General features: G+C 34.4%; 1 protein-coding gene across 6 annotated transcripts in view; it reads right to left on the bottom strand.

Moving 5' to 3' along the window:
* tanc2b (tetratricopeptide repeat, ankyrin repeat and coiled-coil containing 2b) overlaps positions 1–17,030 on the bottom strand; it is a 128,875-nt gene that overhangs the window by 47,173 nt on the left and 64,672 nt on the right. The window lies entirely within an intron of this gene.

Raw genomic sequence — 17,030 nt, 5'->3', positions numbered from 1 at the left:
TAAATATTATACAATATTTTTATGTTATATAACGTCCCCTTGGAATTATAAGGTTCTATCTGACATTTTTGTCAAAATTGAGTTATTCACATATTCTTATTCTGTGACAATTTATTTACATTATGTGATGTTTTATTTTAAGTTGTGTACATTTTGGGATTTTTTTTTTAAAAAACAAAAAGGTTCTATCTACAGAAGTCTATGGAACACAAACATTTTAAAGCTCAATATCTCAAAACTATTCAGAACGCAGATAGAACCTTATAATTCCAAGGGGACGATAAATGTCCTTTGTTATTTACAAAATGAAGATTTTCGGCCTGATTCTGCAAGTGAGTTGATGAGTTTTGGACTGATTCAGTTTGAACTGAATCAAACAGATCAAACCAGGTTGAGCATTGTTTTGCTACTGGTCTCTATCTAAATGAGCTGAAACGAGCAGGATGTGATAACATATATCTAGATATAGAGATCTGTGCTGGTGCTCGTGATCAGATCTGTAACTCAGAGTGAATCAGTGATGATCAGTCGAGTGATTGGCTGAAATGAGCCACATGACCTGTGAGAGAGGCCAAGAAAGCATAAAGCACTTCCTTGTCCCATCCCCCTCCTCCTCCCGCTCCGTCCTGTCATCCTCACATTCCTGTGGTACGGAGGAGACAGATGGTTGCTATGGCAACAGGCAGTGCAGCAGGCAGGGAGGCTGTAGTTTCCAGGGAGTGGGCATGCTGTCTCTCTCGGTGGTTTTTTCACTCTTTTCCTGCATGCTTGCCCAGCGGGAGCAGCACAGGTGCGAGTGTGCGAGATTTGAAGTCTGGCATAAGAGACGGTGTACAGATTTATCATCCACTGAAAGTCACGGCAGGTAGTGACAGAGCAAACCGAGCAGCATCCTCTAAACAACAGACACACAGACGGAGGAGATGGATGAGGATACAGGCCAGCTGACTCACGGTGTAGATGATTCCAGTCGTTACTCACACACACACACACACACACACACACCGGACTGTGGTTGGACTGCCACATCTGCAAAGGTTGCACATCACCACTATAATGAAGAGTCATGTTCATGCATCTTCAGAAATTTAAACTGGATTAACTTTAAATGCACCATCAAAAAATGATTAGATTTATGAAAATTAAGATGCGCAATTGGTAAAACACAAACAGATTTATGAAAATGTCAAAGCTGCTCTTTTACAAAACAATAATGAAGGTAAAGTGGATACCTTAATGAATTTGGAAATCAATATGAAATCAAAACTAAACAAAACTAAGCACTCAGAAATATAGCAAAAGTATAAATAATATAATATAATATAACATATTAAATTATTATATTTTTTAGAATTATTATTGCAAAATATTAAATGTGAATATTTATATTTAGGGAAGCAATAGGAGATTAAAAAAATGTAGAGTATATATAATAATTATATTTTTTTAAATTGTTGTTGGTATATATATATATATGTGTGTGTGTGTGTGTGTGTGTGTGTGTGTGTGTGTGTGTGTATATATATATATGTATATATATATATATATATATATATATATATATATATACTTTCATTTTTGATCACCTTTTGCTTCCTTATCCCACATCAAAACTGCCTACATAAAATGTATTGATACACTTTATTATATTACTAATTCAATTTTTTTATGAAAATATTTACATTTAAGAAAGCAATGGGAAATAAAGGAGGAAAAGTATATTTATTACATTTTTCATAATTATTATTATTATATATTTATATTAGTATAAATAATTATAATTATATATATATATATATATATATATATATATATATATATATATATATATATATATATATATATATAATTTATTTAGTTTTCAGTTTAATGGGGTTACAAATATTTCAAGCAAATAACGCAGGAGTCTCTTTTTATTTTCTTGACAAGATTTGTGTTTGATTAGATTGTCTTTATGTATGACCACATCAAACAGGAGACTTTTCAGTCAACTTCAACTTCACCTCAGCGCCGGGCGCAAGTCAAACAAGCGCTTCGTTTCATATTCTATGAGCATGCAATGTCATAGGAATGTCGTCAGTTAAGTCACGAAGTTACCAGAAAGGTGATTAAAGCGTGCATGTATGTGTTATATATGAGTCAGATTTAAGAGCATGTTTCTGAAACTGCAGAAGCAACACATCCTGATTTAACTCATTACACGTGTCAGATCCACATCACGTTCAGCAGCCAGAATAACCTCATAACCAGCTGCTGTGATGTCTGTTAATCAAACAACAAAGGAAGAAATCAATAACTTCTGGAGCTTTATGGATTCATGTATGTTTTATTTTAGAATTTAGTGCTTGATAACTTCATGCAATTTCTAGAATGCAAAACCAGTCTTAAATCGCTGGGGAATATTTTTAGCAGTATCCAAAAATACACTCTAAAATTATCAATTTTCTTTTATGCCAAAAATCATTAGGATATTAGGTAAAGATCATGTTTCATGAAGATATTTTGTAAATTTCCTACTGTAGGTATATTAAAACTTAATTTTTGATTAGTAATATGCATTGATAAGAACTTAATTTGGAAAAATTTAAAGGTGAATTTCTCAATATTTTTTTTTTTTTTTTTGCATCCTCAGATTCCAGATTTTCAAATAGTTGTATATCAGCCAAATATTCTCCTCCTGACAAACCAGACATCAATGGAAAGATGATTTATTCAGCTTTCAGATGATGTATGAATATATATGACACAAATGACTGGTTTGACCCTAATTGCTGAAGGGCACAGGTAGCTAATTTACGATATTTAGTGATAATGGCCTTCAGTCATAAAATATAAAAAATATACTGTCTTTATGTTCTTTCTTCTTTATTTTTGAAGAGTGTGCAATGCAATGTGCAATGACTTGAAGACTGCAGTCCACAAATGCTCACCATCAAGAGCATTTCAAGAGCCAAGACAATTATATCATTAACTGATTGCCATAATTCTTTGAATCAGGTGCTGAATCAAGCGCAGACAACACACGTGCCAATAAAGGATGTTATCTGTAATGAATTCCCCCCATCTCAGTCTAAACATTAGTGAAGACAGCCAGCGGATACTGTGCTTGAATGATGCTCCTGAGAGAGGTTTAAGACGGATGAGGAACAGCTAAAGTCCTCACCGCTGACCGAGCTCTCAAAACAGCCCGAGACAAACCACTCCAGACTCTCCACACGACTGGAATCCAGAAGAGTGTGAACATTGGGAGGAGAAAACAGGTGCAGAGATCACCTTGGGACAAACCTTCAAGAAATGTTCACAGTTTCACACATTTATGGCCAGAATATCAGATTAAAACTTTACCCTGAAAACCCCTGTCTAAACTATTACAATGAGCACTTACACACCGCAGCTAATATTTATAAGTTTCAGTGTTTTTGTTTTAGTTTTTTACATGCAACATTCGATAAAATACAAAAGTGACAATCACATCTAAAAATTCACAGCGTAAAAATAAAGTATAGTGACAGCTCATTTTTGTCTGATTCACTGTACGCTACCGTTAAACAATTATTAAGATTATTTAATGTTTTTGAAAGAAGTCTGCATTTATTGGTTATATTGTGAAATATTATTAAAATGTATTATAATTGCTTTCTATTTGAATATATTGTAAACTGTAATTTATTCCTGTGATATTAAATATGAATGATCAAACATCACTCCAGTCTTCAGTGTCACACGATCCTTTAGAAATGTGAATAAACATATTATATAATATTTAATATGTAATATAAAACAGTGATATTTCATAATGGGTTGACTCATTTTTTATGACTTGAAATAAAATGAATATTGCCTAAAATAGTATTTAAAAAAGCATTTTAAGTTGAAGTAAATAAAACTTAAAACTAAAAACTTAAAGAACTACAGACATATAAAAAAAAGTAAATATAAAAATAAAATCTAATTTGATTTGATTAACAAAAACTACAACAGTATATCAATGCTAAATATCAAACACTTGATATTTACTCTATAATAAAGTGCATAAAAAACAATAACTTAATAAATGCTATGTTTGATATCTTAACATGATATCTTGAGTTAGTATGAGGTGACTCTCCTAAAACTAAAACAGTGTGTATTTGACCCGTCTGCACACACAAGCCCAACTAACACTAACAGTTGTCTGCAATAACTGGTGACTGTGAATGCAAAGCTTTAAAAATGTGCTCAATGAGTCACCAACAGATGCAGAAGAGATGCAGGACGAGCTGCGGTCCCAGCAGGAGATGGACACACACACACACACACACACACACAGGTCACAAGCCAAGGTCAGAGTAGAAGAGAACACAGACGGATGAAGTCAAAGGGAGGATTGGGTTTCACGACCGCTAATGTTTCAGCATTGGATAGTAAAACATACAGATACATCCACCTGATTTCATTTCATATCCATTATTTAATTACGTGATTTGATTACGGGCCAAAATCCATACTTAAGCAATAAGATACGAGAGCCTGTGCTATAAAACAAATACATTGACAGACATACTGAACAAACTATTTTTATTTTAACATATTATTAGTCACGCTGCCAGTCTTTGTTTTCCTGGGTGTTCCCTAGTGAGCTCACTTCCCCTTAGGCACTTCACCATAGGCACTTTAATTCCGCTAGTCTGGTTGTGTCTTCACAGTAATTGCACTCCAATTAGAATCGCACAGGTGTTGACAATACTCTGTCATTAGTTTCCCTATATAGAGCTGTCTTTCTCTGTTGTCATCATGGAGTCCTTACCCTATGTGTCTCATGCTCTCGTTCCCCCGAGACTTCCTCTACCTTCTCATTCTTCCGAGTTCCCCGTTTCATCCGGTTCCCTCTTTTGGTTACGTTTGTCTCTCATGACTGTTTATTTTTGTAGTTACCCCTCTGTTTAAATAAAAACCCTTACCTGCATTTGGATCTACCCTCTCTTTGTGTTTTCCCAAACCCAACCGTGACATTATTAGCCCGAGCTCCAATATAAATGAAATGCTATTGGTTGTTTAAAAAAGAGGCGGGGCTACTCCATGCATGTTTCAGTGCAGCTTTAGACATTAAGTGTTTATATATTTTCTCCACTGATATTTTCTAGCATGATTTACTGTAAAAATGCTTTATTGACCAATCAGCATCCAGAACAAGGACTATCTGTTTTAAAGTACTAGTAACATTAGCAGATATTCACTTAATACGGTTATATTGATATTAGATAATTATGATTGTAATCAAGAACATCTCAATGTCCCAACATTACCTAAATCATTGTTTTTTTTAAAGAATATACTTAAGTGTGAACTGAAATTAAATTTTAAAGAAATTAAAATTTTTCACATATAGATTACAATTAAATTAAAAAACGATTTCCATTTAAAATGTATATTGAATGCAGTTAGTTGAACTAGTTGCATATACACATGAATACACTGTTAAAGTTGCAATTTACTTTTACAAACTTTTAAACGTAATGTCAAAAAATAAACTTTTAACACAATTCAAATCATAATCAAATACTTTGCATGTACATAAGTCAACACATTAAAATTTGAGTATGCTTATTGCATTAATATTATATTGTCTGCAAGTAGTTTTTAAAAATACATAATTTTAAGATATGAAGTTCGCTACAAGTGCAAATTCAATACAGTTAAGCACACGTCTTTTTCACAAGATGAAATTAGCAAACATCTAAGCGCCCTAATATTTGTTTCCTGTAATGATAGAGTCAGATGCAATGGGAATTCAGTAAAACCCGAAGCGCATTCCATGAGAGCTTCAGATGGCACAGGAACGGCTGAACATGAAACCGGCTCACGAGGAAATGTGAAGCATTCCCCCTGAACGCACACTGACAGATGCCTGAACAACAGCTTCCTCCAGCAATGCAGATCCACTGCTCATGTGACTCTCAAAACAAGCAGCCCTTATGAGAAGTGTTGCATGCTTCCTTAATGAGTTCAGACGTGTCCTGTGTGAGATACATGACGACTGAAGTTTCCGTGTATGAATGCTATTGTGATGCAATGCATGCCATACTGTATGCGTTCACTGATCCTGAACATCAGTCAAACACAGAGATGCACAAGCATTACGGTGACCAGATGGCCCAATCAGATCAGAAGATTTGTTTGCCTTGTTTTCCAGTAAACAAGATTTATTTACTTGATAAGCAAGATGTGATATCAAGATCCAATACATTTACTGAGAATAATTATTGAATTAAGTTTATTTTTTTAACCTCTTAAGACCTGGCCATTATTTTTTTATAAAAAAAAAAAAAAAAAAAAGAAGACAAATACAAAATCATTTGATTTTTTTAAATCACCAATCAATTTTTAGCTATTAGATTTTTTTTTTTTTCTTTTTTACCAAAACTTTGTGTAAAGATAATTCTCAGCTGTAACAGAATGATTTTAAAACCATTTTTCTTTCTGCTGAACGTGTGTAAAATGGCCTTAAACATATATAAAGTATCCATAAACTAAATCTAATTTGCATATTAATGTGTTTTTGGGGCAACATGTAATGGGAACAAAAAGTGTAATAATGGGAGTAATAATTGACAAGATTTTCATAATAACATATTATATAATCATAGAAATACTGAAATATAATTTATTTCCCTATTAATTTTTTTGTGTCTCCCAAAATGCATAATAAACATTATTTTGGTCCTGCTGTACTCATATGAGGACATGTCATGTATTGTATGAAATCAACGTCCTGTTTCAAAACAGAAAGTCATATTTTGATTGGAAACCCCATAACATTTTCCTGAGATACTGATTTATGATGCACAGTTTAAATCTCCTATCTCTGTACACTCTTAATGATTGATTTCAGTGTGTGTGTGTGTGTGTGTTTGTGGTTATGCAAAATTGTATACAGTTGTAATATTGGCAATTGAACTGGTTATGTGTGATTTCAAACAAGCAGTTATCATTATGAGCCAGAATTAGAATCAGTGCATCTCTGTCACTATTAACAGTTTATATTGACAGAGATGCACTATATAATAATGCAATGTTTTTTTGTGTGTGTGTTTTTTTTTTTTTGTTAGTGCAGTATACTCTCAAAGCATTTTACTTCACAAGCTTTGCGAGCTAAGAAATGTCATGCCACACTGCAAAAACTTTGATTCTTAAAATAAGCTCTACTTTCTTCTGCAAGGTAAAATTCTTTGATCACTGTAAACGCAAACAAGCAGCTGAACTGGTGCATAAATTCACGCATCTAATGCTTTTTAAAGTGTGGATCACTGTCAGGAGAAACAATTATTTGTGTTTTGTGCATTGCAGGTTAATGTAAGACAAATACACACACTGCTAACAAAGACGGGGTTCAGTAGAGCATGTCTAATACTTCCTTCAGATAGCGCCGCTCATTGTACACACATCTGCTTCATCTCTGATAGCGCTAAACAACTGGGCTGCACTTGTGTGCGAGCGCGCGGTTAAGTTCATTCGAGGTCAGCAGCAATCTCTAAACACCGACACCATCAGTGCGCTTTAAATGCAGAAATATATATAAAGACGTGTGCGTGTATATACAATAAGTGCATCTGCTAGAGAAACAGATAGGGAGAGCTTTACACTCCTGTTAAACTGATACTTCTCAAACAATATAAACCGGATCAGAACAACAATCGTTCATGTGCATTTCTTTTAAGACATAATGATACATAGGGACTCATATCTCTGTATTTTTGGCTGAATTATGATATATATGGTATATATCTAGCTTAGGACAATATGCACTCTATGCAACTCTTGTGTCAAACTTGTATCAATATAAATGGTATTGCTTCATACACCATCCAGCTCTAATGATACATATATATTTCTTTACAATCTTGCATTGGTTTGTAATAATGTCACTGCTTTGTACTGATGAGATTATCACAAAGTGAGCTGTGACAGAAGAGCATCTGAAACAAAGAGACTGAGCTCATTTAAATCAGCTTAGAGTAAATAAAAATACTAATAAATAAATAAAAGGTGATAAATAATAATGCTGAAATGCATCACACTTGAGTTTACCATTACCATAAAGTTTTGAAAGTGCAAGTCAGTTGAGCAAATGCATGTTATCAAGGACAATGCACAAATACTGCTGTGATTTCTGTGTGGCGTGATTTCCCTGACACCACGACAGACGGCGTTTAGCTTTAATGAGCGAACCACAACACAGTTAATAATGTCAGCCTTACAAATCCCAGCACCAATCTTTCTTCAGCCACGAGTGAACGCTGGGAATTTGGCGAGCTAATCAAAATTACATCTTTCCAGCGCGTGTGTTGATTGTGATGAATAGAGCAGAGGACAGAAAGGATATTAAAGGGATGTGTTGCTATTTAATGCGTCCTCTGAATCACCTGCTGAAGCTTTCTTGCATCATCTTTCTTATTTGGGCTTTACGTTTCACTGGAGATTCTTTCGTGTTACTCAGAAGTTTTGATTTTAACGCAAAAGTGGTTTTTGCCTTTTCATTCTTAATCATTTCAAACATTTTATTTCACTGATTCAAGACCCTTTTTTTGTGGAAATCTTTGTGACTTTTTTATATAGTAATAATAATGCATTATATAAAAGCGTCTGCTAAATGCATACATTTAATTTAATTTAATTTATATAATTAATTATCATTTTGTTCATTGTAAAAAAAAGTGACTGTGAAATTTAAAAGTCAAAAAGTTCAAAGCAAACTGATAAATAATGATTTAACTGTCAAGAGAATTAAAAAAAAAACTAAAACAAAACAAAACAGAGCAGAACAATAACAAAAAGAAAAATTAATAAATAAACAAATACAAAAAAATTTAATAAAATTAAAACAGAACAAAACAGAACAAAACAGAACAAAATACAAACTAAATAAAACAGAACAGAAAAAAAATAAAATTACATAAAAAAAAACAAAAAGAAAAAAAACAAAACAAACAAAAATAACCTAGTAAGGGTGGATTATTGAATGGCTCTTAATAGCTCTATATACCTCTATATATTACTATATATGTTATTATGTTAAGTAAATAAATGCTGTTTATGTATTACATGATTAAATACCATTTTTTTAATTTAGTAAAAACAATGACAGATAGTTTACATTACTAATAATGATAATAATAATTATAACAATAAAAAATATTAATAATAACATCACTGTTGTCACTTACTAATTAAAACGATAATAACAATCAAGATATATTGCTCAGCTGTAGTGGAGAGCATAATTGTAATATGGTTCTTTCCACCTATTGATTTCTTGAAGTATAATAAAGGATAATTACAAGGACACAAACGCTCTATACATCTCTATATATCTTATTATATACTATAGGGGGTGGCTAAAGCAGCTGGAACGGTTAGCAGTGTGATTTAACATTCAGTCCCTACAGGCTTCAAACTGGCAGCTTTAGCATAATATGAGATGCAACAGCCCTGCAATCCAGGCACAGCAAACACTGTAGACACGGCGAGAAAACCAAACCTGCGTGACAGAGCCAGAGTGGGTGAGCAACAGCGCTCGCACCTGTGGGCAGTCCACACACACACACACACACACACACACACACGGCTGCATCGTGAATGTGCGGCCCAGATCACCATGGTAACTGGGGGAAGAGGATGGGAGCTCACGCAGGTCTTGTGCACAATCTCCAGACAAACAGTGAAATACACTTTAACATCTGAACCTCCATCACACTGATACCAGCCCTAAAACAGCCTGAAAACGCCTCAATCATTCACATGTGAAAACTGCTTCAGTTCTGTGGCTGAGAGAAAACATACAAACCAATCGCAGCAACAGCCTTCAGAATGTAAGGCATGAGTCATTTAGACTGTTATGTCAGTTTTTCAGCTCCAGTTTTTGATAAAGTGAATCACTGTCCGCTGATTGCACGGACGTTTTCTTAAATGTGTGTTCTTATGCGTCTACTAAAATGAAGAAAGAAATCATATAGGGTTATTATAGGTAACTGAAACTAAAACTATAAAAAAATAATACTTGAAATAAAATAAATATTTACTGAAATAGTTGCAATATATATATATTTTTTTTTTGATTTTTTTATTCAATAAATAAATGACAAAAAAATAATAAATTAATAATAAATAATAAAAGTTATAAAATAAAACAAAAAATAAAATAAAAATACAAAATAAAATGAATTAATAATATTAATAAACAACATTTATTAATAATATAATATTTAAATATTAATTACAACTATCTGTAATGAAATGCATCTCAGTTATGCTAAATCAACACAGTTCTCATGTAATTAAAAACAGATTTTATTTTCTTAAATTATAAGGTTTCGTGGGACACTGCTCCTTCAGTCGGACACATACATTAACTAGTTTGAATCTCCTACTAAATATTGTTCAATATTTCAGTGATCTTGAAGCCTTTTCACTTAGCACTGATTGACTAATATGAGCAGGAGATGAAATATTGATGAGAGTGAGAGGAGATCCTCGGGAAGAGCTCTCCAAAGCCAGCATCTGCGCTGATTCAGAGCTCAGACACAGAGTTAACACTCGCTAAATCTCCTTCATTCACTGCAGCACGCTTTTCAGGGAGTCCAAAAATAATATAACTGGGGCCAAATATCTTTTTGAAACTCTTGAAAACTATTTTTAAGTTGCATTCAAAACCACTTAAATGTACTGATAAATAAATAAATACATAAATAAATAAATGCATGAATGAAAGTCCAGGTGAAGACTTTTTTCAAACAAACAAACAAATAAATAGATAAAAAAATAAACATTTTTATACCAACTGATATCACTTGTTTCTCCTTTTAAAGATGACTTTGAAGCTAAGAATAGTTTTAAGTTCCATTCAAACCCACTCAAAACTCATGCTTCTGCTTATAAAAAATAACATTAATTGAAATAAATACATAATAATACAAACACTAATTATTTCCAAAGAAACGTCCAGATTATATCAATCAACTGGCATCAGCTTTTAAGAATGTCCTTATTTTCAGGCACACTGATAAAATCTTGACTCATAGAAATTTGCAGACAGTGGCCAAATGTATGTGGACACCAAAGCCATGTGAGTCTGTTGAGCATTTCATTTCATAAGCATTCGCATTTGGAGCTGGTTTTTCCTAACAGCTTTAGTCGTTTGGGAAGCTTTCCACTGCTTGTAGCATAGCTGTGGGGATTTGTTCTCATTAAGACACAAGAGTGAGATCAGGCTCACAATCACTGCTCCAGTTCAGCCCAGAGGTTAAACCAGGTCCAAGCCCACAGTCTAACCTTTATGTCTATGCAGAAAGTTAAAATGATGCACGATGCAACACATTCACAGCCTTATTTTTTTCAACTTGATTTTTTTTATATAATCATGCTCAACAGTGACATTTCTAGTGAAAAACTACATGCAACAAAATCTCCACCAATCAGAGAATCAAAACGAGCAAAATCATACGAAAATAGGTCTTTAGCACTTTCCAGCTGCTAAAATATTTATAATAATATGCATATTTTACAATAACCATTTGTTGTTTCTATATACTACAGTACATAATAAACATCTTTAAAGTATCATCAGTATTTTTATATTCCCCCCATTTTTAATGTCTTTCACAGTGCTTCATTGGATTGTAGTTCTTTCCTTCATTAAAGCTGTTTAGTATCTTTTTGTCCAATTTTCAAGTATACCTTAAAAATGAAGAACTTTTAAAATTCTCTAAGGGAAAAACGAATGGGAAAAAAACAGAGGTGGCTAAAATAGCAGCCAATAAATTTTTACTACCACTTGTTGCGGTCAGTAAAATACAAAACCTATAGCATATCAGGGGCACCTTAGGTGGCAGGTAGGTACCTCTTTCCATAAACACACAAGGACTATTACTGAGTAACATGATGGAAATATTGAGGGGGTGAATTCGTAATGTAGCTAATCAGACAGGCTGGTAAACGGATCTTCATTGTAATGTTTAGTGAACCAAGGCGCAAGTAATAGCAGTGAAGGGACACTAACGCAACACAAATGGAGTGATCCAGAGGAGATAGACTGACGCGACATGGAAGCACTCAATGAGAAAAAAAGGACGCCCCCAAATAATTGTGATATTATTTCTGCACTCCATTACACTCCGCTCTCTGTGTTTTTAGAATGAGGAAAAGTTTTAAAGTGCACATTATGTATTTACGTCTGCCTCAGCGCTGTAACGGTGCTCGTCAGAGCCTAATCAAATCAAAGAAGGCGGGGTTTACTTTTCACAGAAACCAGGCGTGAATTCCAGCGCGGCGCTTCAGTTTTAATGGAAAAAGAGTGAGAGGTAGCTAAACATTTCATGTTTAAAAACCATTTTGGGATAATGATAAACAACCAAAAATAATATCCAGTGCTGCATTCAAAGCCTTTTTCTTTTTAGTCAAATTTCACATTTTGAAATTAAACAGCGTTTATAATTTATGTGATTCATGTAACTCATTTCGTAATCGAATGTGGTGAGACAAGAAACTAATATGCCATTTATAGCATATTTGGTATATTATTAAGAATGACTGCGTGCATATTGTAAAATAAAAATGTTATTTGCAAATAGTTTAAATGCATTACTGGAATGAAATCTGGAAATTAAATGTCTTGTGCAGTGATCCACAGATCTGGCTCGCGAGATCCACTTTCTTGCAGAGTTTAGCTCTAACCCTAATCAAACAAACATACCTGTGATTTTCTAATGATCCTGAAGACATTGATTAGGAAACTCAGGTGTGTTTGATTAGGGTTAGAGCTAAACCTCTTTGAGGATCACTGGTCAAGTGAGAGGCACCTACACTAAACCGTATTGATAGTGTGACCAAAAGCAAACGTGAAATATAAACACATTTGCTGAAGCAACCCTGCCATTTTAGCTTGTTTCTACAAGTTTTTGAACTCATGAGTTGTGTTGCACGGGACTCGTGCTTGAGAGTTTTTTTGTCGCAAATGCAATGCTGTACCGGGTGCACTACTGAGCAAGTTTCCTACATCAGTCATTCATATGAAGCTGCATATGATGCAAACTTGTGCCGGTATTCGATAATGCAATATATCACGATAATGAATATGCACAATATTGTTATCGTGGGCATTGCTAAATACCATGAATAATTATATATTACAAATTATTCCGAATTTGGGATGCATTTTAAGAATACTATTCCCATCAACTGGTCAAAATTCACAACAACACTCTATGCTGCTTTAAAGACGTGTGTGTTTTTATGTAAACAAGCACGCATGAGAAGCACATGGGGGAACACGTATGAGATGCGCTGAATGACAGCACATTCACTCTCTGACAGCAGATGGCGCTAAACTGCAGACAATGCAGCCCTTAACCTGGAAACCCCATAAATAGAGCAGCTGCGCTACTTTCTAAAACGTATTTAAATCGTTTTAAATAGCCATTCAGATTTGTGTATTCGCTATGCTGTTCATCACAGTGCAAATACTTAAGCATTTAGACTTAACAGGCTATTCATTTTCAAACTTTTTTATTTTTACATTTTAATCTGGACTACAACATGCCCTAGATATTGTTTAAAAGCGTTTTGATTCTTTATTGTTAATTCACACTTTACATTAGGGCTTCATTAGGTAACATGAGTTCATTCATTGGTTAACATAAACTGCCAATGAAAAGTCTTATGAACATTCATTAAATCTTAGGTATTCCAGTATTTAATAACACGTTGTTAAAATCTAAAGTTGCAACTGCATTATTTAATGACCTAACATGAACTAAGACTTGTTTTTTTTTTTAACAAAGAATAATACCTTCTGTAGCAAATGTAGCTATTGCTCATTGTAAATGTTAATGCATTACCTAATGAGGTCATACTGTAAAGAGAAACCTATTGGTTTTTATAGTTCTTTTGCACTTTAATCTAAAACTTTTAACTTTATATACTGTATAGCCTTATTGTATTTAAATGTAGTTATTTTTGTTAAAAGAAAAATACAGTATACCATGATAAAAGCATGAGCAATTAATTGCAACAGGAAAATCTGATACCGGCATATCCCTAATGCAAACATTTAAAAAATCATGCACTGTGGTAAAAATGTTTTGAGATAATAAGATAATACTATAGTGAGTTTTTGAGTGAGTTTTGAGTATTTGTAAAATAAGCACTCATTTAAATTCAATAATATGTACATTGCATATGCTATCATTAAATTTCATCAGCCACCATGCTCTCTAGAAATAAGTACTGGCACTGGCATCAGTCAAATCCATCTACAGGACATAGAACTACATTTACTAAATACAGCAGAACTATGTACAAAGAGAATCAACGTAAACACATATGTACTGTATATGTTAGCCAGTGGAAGCATCAGTATTAGCTGTGGGGAAACATCCAACACACTGTTAATCCCACGGCTCTGTTTTGTAAGCAAATCATTATCAAGACTATTAATGGCACACTGCAGAATTCTCCCTTCCTCTCTCTCTCTCTCTCTCTCTCTCTCTCTCTCTCCTTCTCCTGCTCCCACTCAGTCTCTCTTTTCAGTCCATTTCTCCCACCTTCTCCATCTCCATTTCTCTGCGTCTGTTTTCGGGAAACATTTTTATACTCTTCTTTTAAAAGCTTCATTTTTTCTCCCTCTTTCTCTGTACCAAACCCTTGTGAGCTGCCTACGGATGCATTTTAAGGCATCGCTGATGCCTCCCTGACATAAGAGCTGATACAAAAGGTATCTTAATGATGCTGACTTGCAAGAGAACTTGTTTTAGCCAAATTGTAAAGTAGCATTGAATGTATCCTACGCAAGGAAGCCAATCCCATAATGCACTGCAATAAGCTACTGAATTATTTTACAATTATAATTCATTCAATATTGGAGTGGATAAACTTTAGTGAAATCGAATCTCTCATGCAGAGCACTATCTGTGCTGTGTGTGGAGTTGCTGTCTATGTAGTGTTCCAAATGAGCCATTACTTATTCAGCACCCTCTACATGATTTGGAACCCTCTATTTGCTGTCTATGTAGAGCGCTTCAAATCAGGAACTTATCATTCAGAACACTGTATACATACTACTCTGACTGTTAGGATGCTGCCTTAGAAGGAAGCAGTCTATGTAGGCAGCATGCAGTGAGACAGCTCAGTTGGAATTGGAATAGAGCTCCTACGTTTCTTTTCGAAGAACTCTAAACGTGACTGAAAGCATTGGATGCCAGCCTCCTACTGATTTTGTTAACACATTGCCTGGGCAACTTCAACTGTACAACAGCAATGCTGAACATTACAGACCCAGAGATTTCAAAAGGTAAAAGAGGGGGCAAAGAAGGAGAGGAGATTTCGGAATGAATCCTTGAAGCCACTTTGTGCTGAGAACGTACGAAATCTGCACATTTAGTACTATGCGATTTATGTCTGACAGAACAAAAGGTGCTACTGAGAAACAACCAATGTCAGCTCAATAGCTGAATAAAAAACTGTCCTATTCAACCATTAACTCCTAAGTTCGGCGTTTCATTTAAGAAATGCTTAAAACAATAACTTGAACATACAGTGTGATTTTGAGTAACAAAGAAATGTGAATTGAAATGTGAATACACTGCAGCATAAATATAAAATTGTTTGTCATTATTTGTTGTGATGTTAAGAGCTCATCTTTTTGCATTTGTGTGTTCTTGAGGTTTGTATGTGAAACGTTTAGGTCTATAATATATGCAAATACACACCCACAATCAATATATAGTGATATTATTTGAAAATTTGTTGAACAAGAAACCCGTAGTTGCCTGAATGAGGCCTTTTGTGTTTAGTCAATGAAGAAATGAAGACATTCAAACTGACAGAAACAAATACAGAGTTCTGGCATGAAACTTTAAATGGCGCAGTCCGATAGATCTAACTCAATCTGACATGATGACATCATTATCACATGGCACAGCTGATTGGTTCTCTCCTGTATCTGTAGCCAATGAGCTCGCTGCTCAACATTCAAATACATGACTAGAGCTTGCTGTAGCAGTTGCAGCTTGCTTCACAAACCCTCCACCTTCCCCAGCTCCACCTGTATAGATCTGCTACGAGGTGATTCATGCATGCTAATACTTTTACACCCTGTATGATTGTATTTTCCACGTTTTATGACAGCTGTATGTGAGGATGCTTTTACTAAATATTGGTTGTGAATGGATGATAATGGAAAGTCAAATTTACAGTATAAATCAACATTCTCTTTAAATGCTGGAAAAGAGCAGCTTGAACATTCTGCGAAACATCTCCTTTTGTGTTCCACAGCTGGCATAACGTTTAATTTTCACTTCAAGTGTTTAAAATCACATGAGGGTCAATAGATGATGACAGCATTTACATTTTGGGTCACTATCACTTTAAAAATTGATGACATCCATCTTCATCCTAGAGAAACCAGGATTTACTGTACTTCAAAAGGGCACAATGGTGTCTTTTATCAGATTATGATTTTTCACGTCCCCCACCAACCATTAAACTTCAACTCTGCCATGACCTTGGAAACTGATAATATCATAATAAACATCTAAATTTAGCAAAACTACGACAATCTTGTTTAAAGATGCATTTTGCAGCACACTCCATCAAATGTTCGCTAATCATCAGTAATAAGGCAGCCTCTTGAGACTTTACAGCCAGTGTGAGAAGATATCCAACCAAACCATCCCACACGCTAATAAACAACTGCAAACTGAAGCTGCCTGGGTGCAATTTAGCTAACAAATCACGTAGCAGCCCTCGAAATGGTGGACATCGACAGGGTCAAAAACTATGAAGAAAAAACTGAAGAAAAGTCCATCAAGCTGAGAACATTGCAGCACACTCCACCTCCCACAGGTCCTCCAACCAGCCTCATCAGTTTCAGTCATTTCTGCAACATAAACAATCATTCAAACCAGTCTCCAGCCTAAATCACACTCGTCTAGACAATATCACATCTGTCAGATTACAACAATCCAACACTGACACTTCCAACACGTAGATACATCAAA

This window comes from Carassius gibelio, chromosome A12, assembly GCF_023724105.1.
Source record: "Carassius gibelio isolate Cgi1373 ecotype wild population from Czech Republic chromosome A12, carGib1.2-hapl.c, whole genome shotgun sequence".
NCBI lineage: Eukaryota > Metazoa > Chordata > Actinopteri > Cypriniformes > Cyprinidae > Carassius > Carassius gibelio.
Note: the sequence above shows the minus strand (reverse complement) of the source record. Positions and strands in the feature narration are given on the sequence as shown.